The 10,582-nt window shown below is 39.7% G+C and overlaps 1 protein-coding gene across 1 annotated transcript in view; it reads right to left on the bottom strand.

Moving 5' to 3' along the window:
• The window catches only part of INPP4A (inositol polyphosphate-4-phosphatase type I A), a 179,162-nt gene that overhangs the window by 22,132 nt on the left and 146,448 nt on the right, over window positions 1–10,582 (bottom strand). The gene's annotated exons all lie outside the window — the stretch shown is intronic.

Genomic DNA, 10,582 nt, shown 5'->3' on the forward strand with positions numbered 1-10,582 from the left:
ATGCTCAATGCACAATCATTAATTCATCTCAAGCCTAGTTCTCATCAGTCTCCAATCTTCTGAAGCATAACGAACAAGTTCTTACATAGTGAACGAATTCTTACATAGTGAATAAGTTCTTACATGGTGAACAGTACAAGGGCATTCATCACAGAAACTTTCAGTTTTGATCACGCATTATGAACTATAAACAATCAGGTCAAATATGAATATTCATTTGATTTTTATACTTGATTTATATGTGGATCCCACATTTCTCCCTTTATTATTATTATTATTTTTATTTTTAATAAACTGCTGAAGTATACCACATCTTCTTTATCCATTCATCTACTGATGGACACTTAGGTTGCTTCCATTTCTTGGCTACTGTAAATAATGCTGCGATAAACATAGGGGTGCGTATGTCTTTTTGAAACTGGGCTCCTGCATTCTTAGGGTAAATTCCTAGGAGTGGAATTCCTGGATCAAATGGTATTTCTATTTTTACTTTTTTGAGGACCCTCCATACTGCTTCCCACAATGGTTGAATTAATTTACATTCCCACCAGCAGTGTAGGAGGGTTTCCCTTTCTCCACATCCTCCCCAACATTTGTTGTTTGTCTTTTGGATGGTGGCCATCCTAACTGCGGTGAGGTAATATCTCATTGTGGTTTTAATTTGCATTTCTCTGATGATTAGTGATGTGGAGCATCTTTTCATGTGCCTGTTGGCCATCTGAATTTCTTTGGAGAAGTGTCTTAGATCCTCTGCCCATTTTTTAATTGGATTATTTGTGTTTTGTTTGTTGAGGTGTGTGAGCTCTTTATATATTTTGGATGTCAACCCCTTATCAGATATGCCATTTATGAATATATTCTCCCATACTGTAGGATGCCTTTTTCTTTTATTGATGGTGTCCTTTGCTGTACAGAAGCTTTCAGCTTGATACAGTACCACTTGTTCATTTTTGCTTTTGTTTCCCTTGCCCAGGAAGATATGTTCATGAAGAAGTGGCTCATGTTTATATTCAAGAGAGTTTTGCCTATGTTTTCTTCTAAGAGTTTTGTGGTTTCATGACTTACATTCAGGTCTTTGATCCATTTTGAGTTTACTTTGTGTATGGGGTTAGACAGTGATCCAGTTTCATTCTCTTACATGTAGCTGTCCAGTTTTGCCAACACCAGCTGTTGAAAAGGCTGTCGTTTCCCCATTGTATATCCATGGCTCCTTTATCATATATTAACTGACCATATATGCTTGGGTTAATATCTGGACTCTCTATTCTGTTCCACTGGTCTACGGGTCTGCTCTTGTGCCAGTACCAAATTGTCTTGATTACTGTGGCTTTGTAGTAGAGCCTGAAGTTGGGGAGCGAGATCCCTCCTGCTTTATTCTTCCTTCTCAGGACTGCTTTGACTATTTGGGGTCTTTTGTGGTTCCATATGAATTTTAGATCTGTTTCTTCCAGTTCATTAAGGAATGCTCTCAGTATTTTCATAGGGATTGCACTGAATCTGTAGATTGCTTTAGGCAGGATGACCATTTTGACAATATTAATTCTTCCTACCCAAGAGCATGGGATGAATTTCCATTTACTAGTGTCCTCTTTTAATTTCTCTTAAGAGGATCTTGTAGTTTTCAGAGTATAGGTCTTTCACTTCCTTGGTTAGGTTTATTCCTAGGTATTTTATTCTTTTTGATGCAATTGTGAATGGAATTGTTTTCCTGATTTCTCTCTCTGCTAGTTCATCGTTAGTGTATAGGAAAGCCACAGATTTCTGTGTATTAATTTTATATACTGCAACTTTGCTGAATTCAGATATTAGATCTAGTAGTTCTGGAGTGGATTCTGGAGGGTTTTTAATGTACAATATCATGTCATTTGCAAACAGTGACAGTTTGACTTCTTCTTTACCAATCTGGATGCCTTTTTTTCTTTGTGTTGTCTAATTGCCGTGTCTAGGACCTCCAGTACTATGTTGAATAACAGTGGGGAGAGTGGGCATCCTTGTCTTGTTCCCGATCTTAGAGGAAAAGCTTTCAGCTTCTTGCTGTCAAATACTATGTTGGCTGTGGATTTGTCATATATGGGATTTATTATTTGAGGTACTTGCCCTCTATACCCATTTTTTTGAGAGTTTTTATCATGAATGGATGTTGAATTTTGTTGAATTCTTTTTCAGCATCTGTGGAAATGATCATGTGGTTTTTGTCATTTTTGTTGATGTGGTGGATGATATTGATGGATTTTCAAATGTTGTACCATCTTTGCATCCCTGAGATGAATCCCACTTGATCATGATCCTCTTGATGTATTTTTGAATTTGGTTTGCTAGTATTCTGTTGAATATTTTTGCATCTATGTTCATCTGGGATATTGGTCTGTAGTTTTCTTTTTTTGTGGTGTCTTTGCCTGGTTTTGGTATTAGAGTGATGCTGGCTTCATAGAATGAGTTTGGAAGTATTCCCTCCTCTTCTATTTTTTGGAAAACTTTAAGTAGAATGGGTATTAAGTCTTCTAAATGTCTGATAAAATTCAGCAGTCAATCACTCTGGTCTGGGTATTTTGTTCTGGGTAGTTTTTTGATTACTGATTCAATTTTATTGCTGGTAATTGGTCTGTTTAGATTTTGTTTCTTCCTGGGTCAGTCTTGGAAGGTTGTATTTTTCTAGAAAGTTTTCCATTTCTTCTAGGTTATCCGGTTTGTTAGCATATAAATTTTCCTAGTATTCCCTAATAATTCTTTGTATTTCTATGGGGTCTGTCGTGACTTTTCCTTTCTCACTTCTGATTCTGTTTATGTGTGTAGGTTCTCTTTTTTTCTTAAGAAGTCTGGCTAGGGTTTATCTATTTTGTTTATTTTCTCAAAGAACAAGCTCTTGGTTTCATTAATATTTTCTATTGTTCTATTCTTCTCAGTGTTATTTATTTCTTCTCTGATCTTTATTATGTTCCTCCTCCTGCTGACTTTGGGCGTCATTTGTTATTCTTTTTCCAGTTTCAATAACTGTGAATTTAGACTATTCATTTCGGATTGTTCTTCTTTCTTTAAATAGGCCCCAATTGCTATATACTTTCCTCTTAGAAGTACCTTCAATTCATCCCACAGAAGTTGGGGCTTTGTGCTGTTGTTGTCATTTGTCTCCATATATTGCTTAATCCCTGTTTTAATTTGGTCACTGATCCATTGATTATTTAGGAGTGTGTTTTTAAGCCTCCATGTGTTTGTGAGCCTTTTTGTTTTCTTTGTACAACTTATTTCTAGTTTTATACCTTTGTGATCTGAGAAGTTGGTTGGTATAATTTCAGTGTTTTTGAATTTACTGAGGCTCTTTTTGTGGCCTAGTATGTGGTCTATTCTGGAAAATGTTCCATGTGCACTTGAGAAGAATTTGTGTTTTGCTGCTTTAGGGTGTAGAGTTCTGTAGATGTCCGTTAGGTCCATCTGTTCTAGTGTGTTGTTCAGTGCTTCTGTGTCCTTACTTATTTTCTGTCCGGTTGATCTATACTTTGGAGTGAGTGTTGTGTTGAAGTCTCCAAAAATCAATGCATTGCATTCTACTTCCTCCTTTAATTCTGTTAGTATTTGTTTCACATATGTAGATGCTCCAGTGTTCAGTGCACAGATATTTATAATGGTTATATCCTTTTGTTGGACTGACCCCTTTATCATTACCCAAAGAAGGTAATGTCCTCCTTTGTCTCATTACTTTCTTTGTTTTGAAGTTTATTTTGTCTGATAGAAGTACTGCAACTCCTGCTTTTTTTCTCCGTATTGTTTGCATGAAATATCTTTTTCCATCCCTTCACTTTTAGTCTGTGCATGTCTTTGGTTTTGAGGTGAGTCTCTTATAAGCAGCCTATAGATGGTTCTTGCTTTTTTATTCATTCTATTATTCTGTCTTTTGATTGGTGCATTCAGTCCATTTACATTTAAGGTGATTATTGATAAATATGTATTTATTGCCATTGCAGGCTTTGGAGTCGTTGTTACCAAAGGTTCAAGGGCAGGTTCTTTACTATCTAACCATCGAACTTAACTCACTTATTACTCTATTATAAAAACAGTCTGATGATTCTTTCTCTCCTTTTTCTTCCTCCTCCTCTCTTTATATGTTAGGTGTTTTATTCTGTACTCTTTGTATTTCCCTTGACTGATTTTGTGGAGAGCTGATTTTAGTTTTCCTTTAGTTAGTATGTGATTGGTCTACTTTCTTTGCTGTGGTTTTATTTTCTCTGGTAACAGCTATTTAGCATTAGGCATACTTCCATGTAGAGCAGTCCCTTTAAAATACACTGTAGAGATAGATGGTTTATGGAAGGCAAATTCCCTCAACTGTTGCTTATGTGGGAATTGTTTAATCCTGCCTTCAAATTTAAATGATAATCCTCCTGGATACAGTATTCTTGGTTTGAGGCCCTTCTGTTTCATTGCATTAAGTATATCATGCCATTCTCTTCTGGCCTGTAAGGTTTCTGCTGAGAAGTCTGATGGTAACCTTATGGGTTTTCCTTTGTAGGTGATCTTTTTCCTCTCTCTGGCTGTTTTTAATACTCTGTCCTGGTCTTTGATCATTGCCATTTTAATTATTACATGTATTGTGTTGTCATCCTTGGGTCCCTTGTGTTGGGAGATCTGTGGACTTCCATGGCCTGAGAGACTATTTCCTTCTCCAGATTGGGGAAGTTTTCAGCAATTATTTCTTCAAAGACACTTTCTATCCCCTTTTTTCCTCTCTTCCTCTTCTGGTACCCCAGTAATGTAAATATTTTTCCATTTGGATTGGTCACACAGTTCTCTTAATATTCTTTCATTCCTAGAGATCCTTTTATCTCTCTCTGCCTCAGCTTCTCTGTATTCTTGTTCTCTGATTTCTATTCTGTTAACAGTCTCTTCCACCTCATCCAGTCTGCTCTTAAATCCTTCCATTGTTTGTTTCATTTCTGTTATTTCCCTCCTAAATTCATTCCTTAGCTCTTGAATATTTCTCTGTAGCTCCATCAGCATGCTTATGACTTTTATTTTGAATTCTTTTTCAGGAAGACTGGTGATTTCAGTCTCACCAGCCCTATCTCTATTGTTTGAGGTATTTTGGACTGAACAAGTTCTTCCATCTTTTCATGGCAATGGAAGTGTTCGCCACCAAGTGGCACATGTCAGCTGGGAGAACAACGTTCCTTCCTGCTTGCTGTTCGCCTTGCCTGTCTCCACTGTCTGTGCCAGTTACCTGCACACACGGAGCAGCCTCTGGGTTAATCCCCTGAGCTGCCATGGGCAGGGCTGCCTTCGAGATGGCCTAGGGCAATAGCAGGGGTCACAGGCCAGCAGCATGTGTTCTGCCGCAAGAGCAGAGCCCCTTTGTGCCTCCCAATCTCCACTGTCTGTGTTGGTGAACCATGCACAGGAAGGAGCCTCTGGGTTCATCCCAAGCTGCCATGGGCGGGGCGGCCCTCGGGATGGCCTAGGGCACTGGCGGGTCTTGCAGGTGAGTGGCGTGTGTTCTGCTGCAAGAACAAAGCCTCTTTGTGCCTGCCGGACTCTGCGCCAGTCTCCATTGTCTGTGCTGGTCAGCTGCACACAGGGAGCAACCTCTATGCTAAGCTGTGTGGTTACTGTAGGCGGGGCTGCTCCCCAGCTGTTCCGCAGCAATGGCGGGTCAGCTGGTTTGCTTGCAGTGCTGGTGTTGGGGGAAGGAACGGCCGGCTGCTTATTACCGCCAGGGCATTTGGAACTGTATTGTCACCCAGGGGGTTAGGGCACCTGAAGTTCCTTAAAGTTCCCAGCCTGCTGGGCTGAGTGTGCCAGGATGATTTTTTGTCCACCTGTTAAACCCTTGTCCCTTTTAAGACTTTTAAAATGCCTTTCTTTTGTCCCGGGGCAGCCAGCCGTGGGAACCTGTTTGCAGTCTCAACCTCGGGCCTTGCTTTTCCGCTCTTCCAATATCCAGTGCACCAGGCAATGTGTGTCTGTGCTCCCTGGTTATTCAGCAGTCCTTTGCTTCCACTCCCTTCCCACTCTGATTCCCTTCCTCCCGCCGGTGAGCTGGGGTAGGAGGAGTGCTCAGGTGCTGCCAGGTCACGGCTTTGTATCTTACCCTTTCCATAAGATGTTGGGTTCTTGCAGGTGTAGCCTGGCTCATATACTCTATCTTCCAGTCACTCTTTTAGGAAAAGCTGTATTTGCTGTATTTTCAAAATATATATGGTTTTGGGAGGAGATTCACCACCCTACTCATGCTGCCATTTTGAGAATGTTTTTCTTATTTGCTTTTCTAAAGGTTCACCTAACTTGTGGGAATTGTGCACCAGTACGGTCACTATAGCAGAACATCACTGAGGCCTGCTGTGTGTCACTGGGAAAAGGAAAATGATTCATTTTTTTTTTCAATAACTCTTGTATATCTATTTAAGTGTTAGAATTTTTATTAAACATAACTTCAGTAAGAAACTCAAATTATTTTATAGAACCGTATCTTTTACTTTAGTAACAGCTTTATCAAAATCTTCATTTGGAGAAACTTACCATAAAATTCACCCTTAAATAGTTCAGTTGTTTTTTTCTTCGTCACAAAGTTGTGCAAACCACCACCACTCTCTGATTCCAGAACATTTGAATCACCCCAAAGAGAAACCCTATCCCCGTGAATAGTTACTCCCCACCCCAGCAACCATAGATGTTCTTGCTGTGTCTTTGATTTGCCTGTGCCAGACATGTCATACAAATGAGATTATGGGTGGCCTTTTGTGACACTTTCACTGCCCACATTTTCAAGCTTCATCCATATGTAGCATCTATTTGTATTTTATTCCTTTTTATTGTTGAATAATACTCCATAATATAGATATACCATGTTATTTATCTACTTGTCAGTCGATGGATTTTGGTTTGTTTGTACTTTGGGGCTATTATGACTAATGCTATGAACATTCGTGAATAAGTTTTGCATGGACATATGCTTAGCTTCTCTAGGGTATATACCTAAAAGTGGTATTACTGGGTCATGTGATAACTCCAACTTTAATATTTTGCTGAACTGCCAAGCTTTTCCACAGCAGCCACCCCATTTTACGTGCCCACCAGCAACTTAATGAGGATTTCCATTTTTCCACATAACAGTTGATATCTTTGATCTGTTTGATTATAGCCATTCTACTAGGTATGAAGTACTATCTATTTGGGATCTTGATTGGCATTTACCTAATGGCTAATGATGCTGAACACATTTTTACCAGTTTATTGGCTAGTCATTTATCTTTGGTGAAATGTGTACATTCTTTGTCCATTTTTCAGCTGAGTTGTAAGAGTTCTTTATATATTATGTATACAAGGTACTTAAAGATAAAATGATTGGCAAATGTTTTCTCCCAATTTGATTTGTCTTCACTTCTTGATGCTGTCTTTTGAAGCACCGGTTTTAATTTTCGTGAATTCCAAGTTACCTGTTTTTCCTTTTGGTGTACTAAGAAAACTGTTGCCTAACCCAAGCTTATGGAAATTTAGTGTTATGTTTTCACCTAAGAGTTTTACAGTTTAGCTTACATGTAAGTCTATGACCCACTTAAAAAATAATTCATAGTATCTTTATTTGTAACTATATGTTTTTAATTCTTAGTTGTGGTAAAATACACATAACTATATATTCTTAATTCTTAGTTGTGGTGAAATACACATAAGCATGTAGTTCATCAGTGTTAAGTATCCCCTTTTTATTCAGTCAGTCTCCAGAACTCTTCATCTTGCAAAACTGAAACTCTATACCCATTAAACAGCTCCCTATTACTCTGTTCCCCTGATGTCTGGCAAACGCCATTCCAATACTGAGCATCATTTCATCATTTATGTGTTTATAGGCCATTTGTAAATATTTGGAGAAATGTTTATTCAAGTTCTTTGCCCCTTTTTAGAAACAGTTGTTTGCTTTTTTGTTGTTTAGTTCTAGGAGTTCTTTGCATATTCTAGATATTAACCCCTTGTCAGATTTATGATTTGAAGGCATTTTCTCCCATTTCTCCTCACTCTGCTGATTGTGTTCTTTTGTTCTTTGAGTTTTAAATGTTTATGTAGTACAGTGTTTTTACTTTTGTTGCCTGTGCTTTTGGTGTCACATCCAAGAAATCATTGCTCAATCCAACGCCACTCTTCCCCTAACTTTTCTTCTAGGAGTTGTCTAGTTTAGTTCTTATGTTTAAGTCTTTGATCTAGTTCGAGTTGATTTGTGTATGGTGTAGGTAAGGGTCCAATTTCATTCATTTGCATGTGGACATCCAGTTTCTCAGTATCATTTTTTGAAAAGACTGTCCTTTCCTCATTGAATGGTCTTGGCGCTCTCATCAAAGACCATTTTGACTATATTTGTCAAGGCTTATTTTTGGGTTTGGTTCTATCCCATTGGTCTGCCTGTCTGTGTGCCAGTTCCACAGTTTTAATTACTGTAGCTTTATAATAACTTGTGAAATCATGAAGTGTGCGATCTCCAGATTTGTTCAGGATTGTTTTGGCTCTTTGGAGTCCCTTGAGAGTCCTTACAAATTTTAGGATGGAGTTTTCTATTTCTACAAACATCACCATTGGGATTTTGACAGGGAGTACACGGAGGCTGTAGATCACTTTAGATAGTATTGGCATCTTAACAGCATGAAGTCTTCCAGTCCATTTATACAGGATGTCTTTCCATTTATTGGTGCCTTCTTTAATTTCTCAGTAGCATTTTATAGTTTTCAGTGTACAAGACTTTTGTGTCTTTGGTTAGGTCTGAATTTTCAAATTGTTCACTGAATGATGGGCTAATGTGATTTTCATTATCCAATATAATGGACATACAGAAACGTGCGTAGGTTATTTGTTTATTGTTAATAACTATAACGTGAATCATCATGTACCTACCATACAGATCAACAGACCATTGTGCAGACCTCCCGTAACACCTGACTCTCCTCAGAGATGCTCCTGATCACCCCTAAGAGAAAGCCACTGCCTAGTGTCTCCCACACTCTGCTCTTAATTCTGCCTTCACCCTTGATTCTGTTGAATTTAGCTCCTTGTGATGTGTTTGGAATATAGATTACTTATAAGAAAAGCAACGTGGTCTAGTGCCGAAATAGGAAAATTTCATTTGAATAACCCCTCAAGAATTTATTCATCTTTTCATTCAGTAAATTTTTTTGAGTAGCACTGTTGTTTCAGGTATTGCATTTGCAGTTGTGAACAGAAAGTAACATTTGAACAAAGTAAAAGTAACGTGGACAGTATATGTATCTGTCATATATTCAAAAGTTAATGAGGGGAAAAATTTTTAAGGAGCCAGCTTATTCTGTGGAGAGAGATTGCCATAGAGGGGGGCAATCTCTGCCTGAAATGCAGCCTTGAAGGAGGCATGTGAAGGCTGAGGGGTGGTAGTCCAGATAGAGGGACAGGACATAGATCAGGGCTGTGTGGACAGGATTATGAGGTTGAAGAATGACAGATCTTAGTGGCTGATGGGATGAGAAGAAAGAAGACGCCACAGGGTGGAAGGTGGGGGTCCTTTGTCAGAGGAGGGCTCGGCCAGCTTGCAGGAGGGAATGCAGAAGTTTGGCGTTGACATGCCTGAGGCACCAAGAGACCCTCCATTAGAATGACTGGGGTGGCTGGATGTTTAGATGAATCTGGACCTAGAGAGTCTGGGATGGACCTAGAAAGTTGGTGAGTAAGGAATGGTGCAGACCTTTCAGGAAGAGCAATCGAAGTGAGATAGAAGAAAGGCATGGAGAGAAACCTAGGGGACACCGTGATGTTGGTGGGTGGAGGACAAGCAGCTGGAGGAGGGATGGTCTGAGGACCACCAGTGGGGAGACTGCAGAAGCCCCGGGAGGGGCGAGTGGGAGGAGGAGGAGCAGCTAAGAGCTGCACCTTTCTGCGTCTGAACACATTCCTCCTTCCTATCCCCTCCGTCTCAGTTAGTTTTGTCTCAAATGGTACAATACAATGACAGCACCATAAACGTCTATTATATTTGAATACAGACCAGCCTGGATGCACTGGAAAGGCCCTCTGGGAGCCGGTGATGGAAGGGATCATTGGAAAGGTGGTGCTGAGGCACAGCAGGGGTCCAAAGGGGAATCTGAACAGTGGATATTCTTACCCTACACTCTTGGGAAGCTGCCTTAGCTGGCGTCGTGATAGCTATAATAAAAATAAGAGTTATATCCCATTTGCTAAGTCTTGGCACAGAATGGCGAAGGGGCATGGACTAGTGCGGTCAGCCCCTTGTGAGTGCTTGGCACCATGCCCACTCCAGGGGCAAGGACAGGGGTGCCTGTCTGCCACATTCAGTGGTGAAGCCAGGGCTTGATTTCAGAACAAGCATCAAAAATAAAAGGTATCTTTGACTACATAAAAATGCGTAACTTCTCTATACCGCCCCCCCCACACACACACCCGCCATCAACAAAGCCGAAAGACAACCGACAGGCTTCAAAACAATACACGGGACAGGTTAATATACTGTATATTAAATACACTTAATCAATATGAGGAAGACCAACATGCCAGTGAAGTCACATAAGTAGAAATATCAGTAAAAGTATAAAAGATAAAAGATGCTCAGTTTTTGCAGCAA

The sequence above is a fragment of the Manis javanica genome, chromosome 1 (assembly GCF_040802235.1).
Source record: "Manis javanica isolate MJ-LG chromosome 1, MJ_LKY, whole genome shotgun sequence".
NCBI classification, from domain to species: domain Eukaryota; kingdom Metazoa; phylum Chordata; class Mammalia; order Pholidota; family Manidae; genus Manis; species Manis javanica.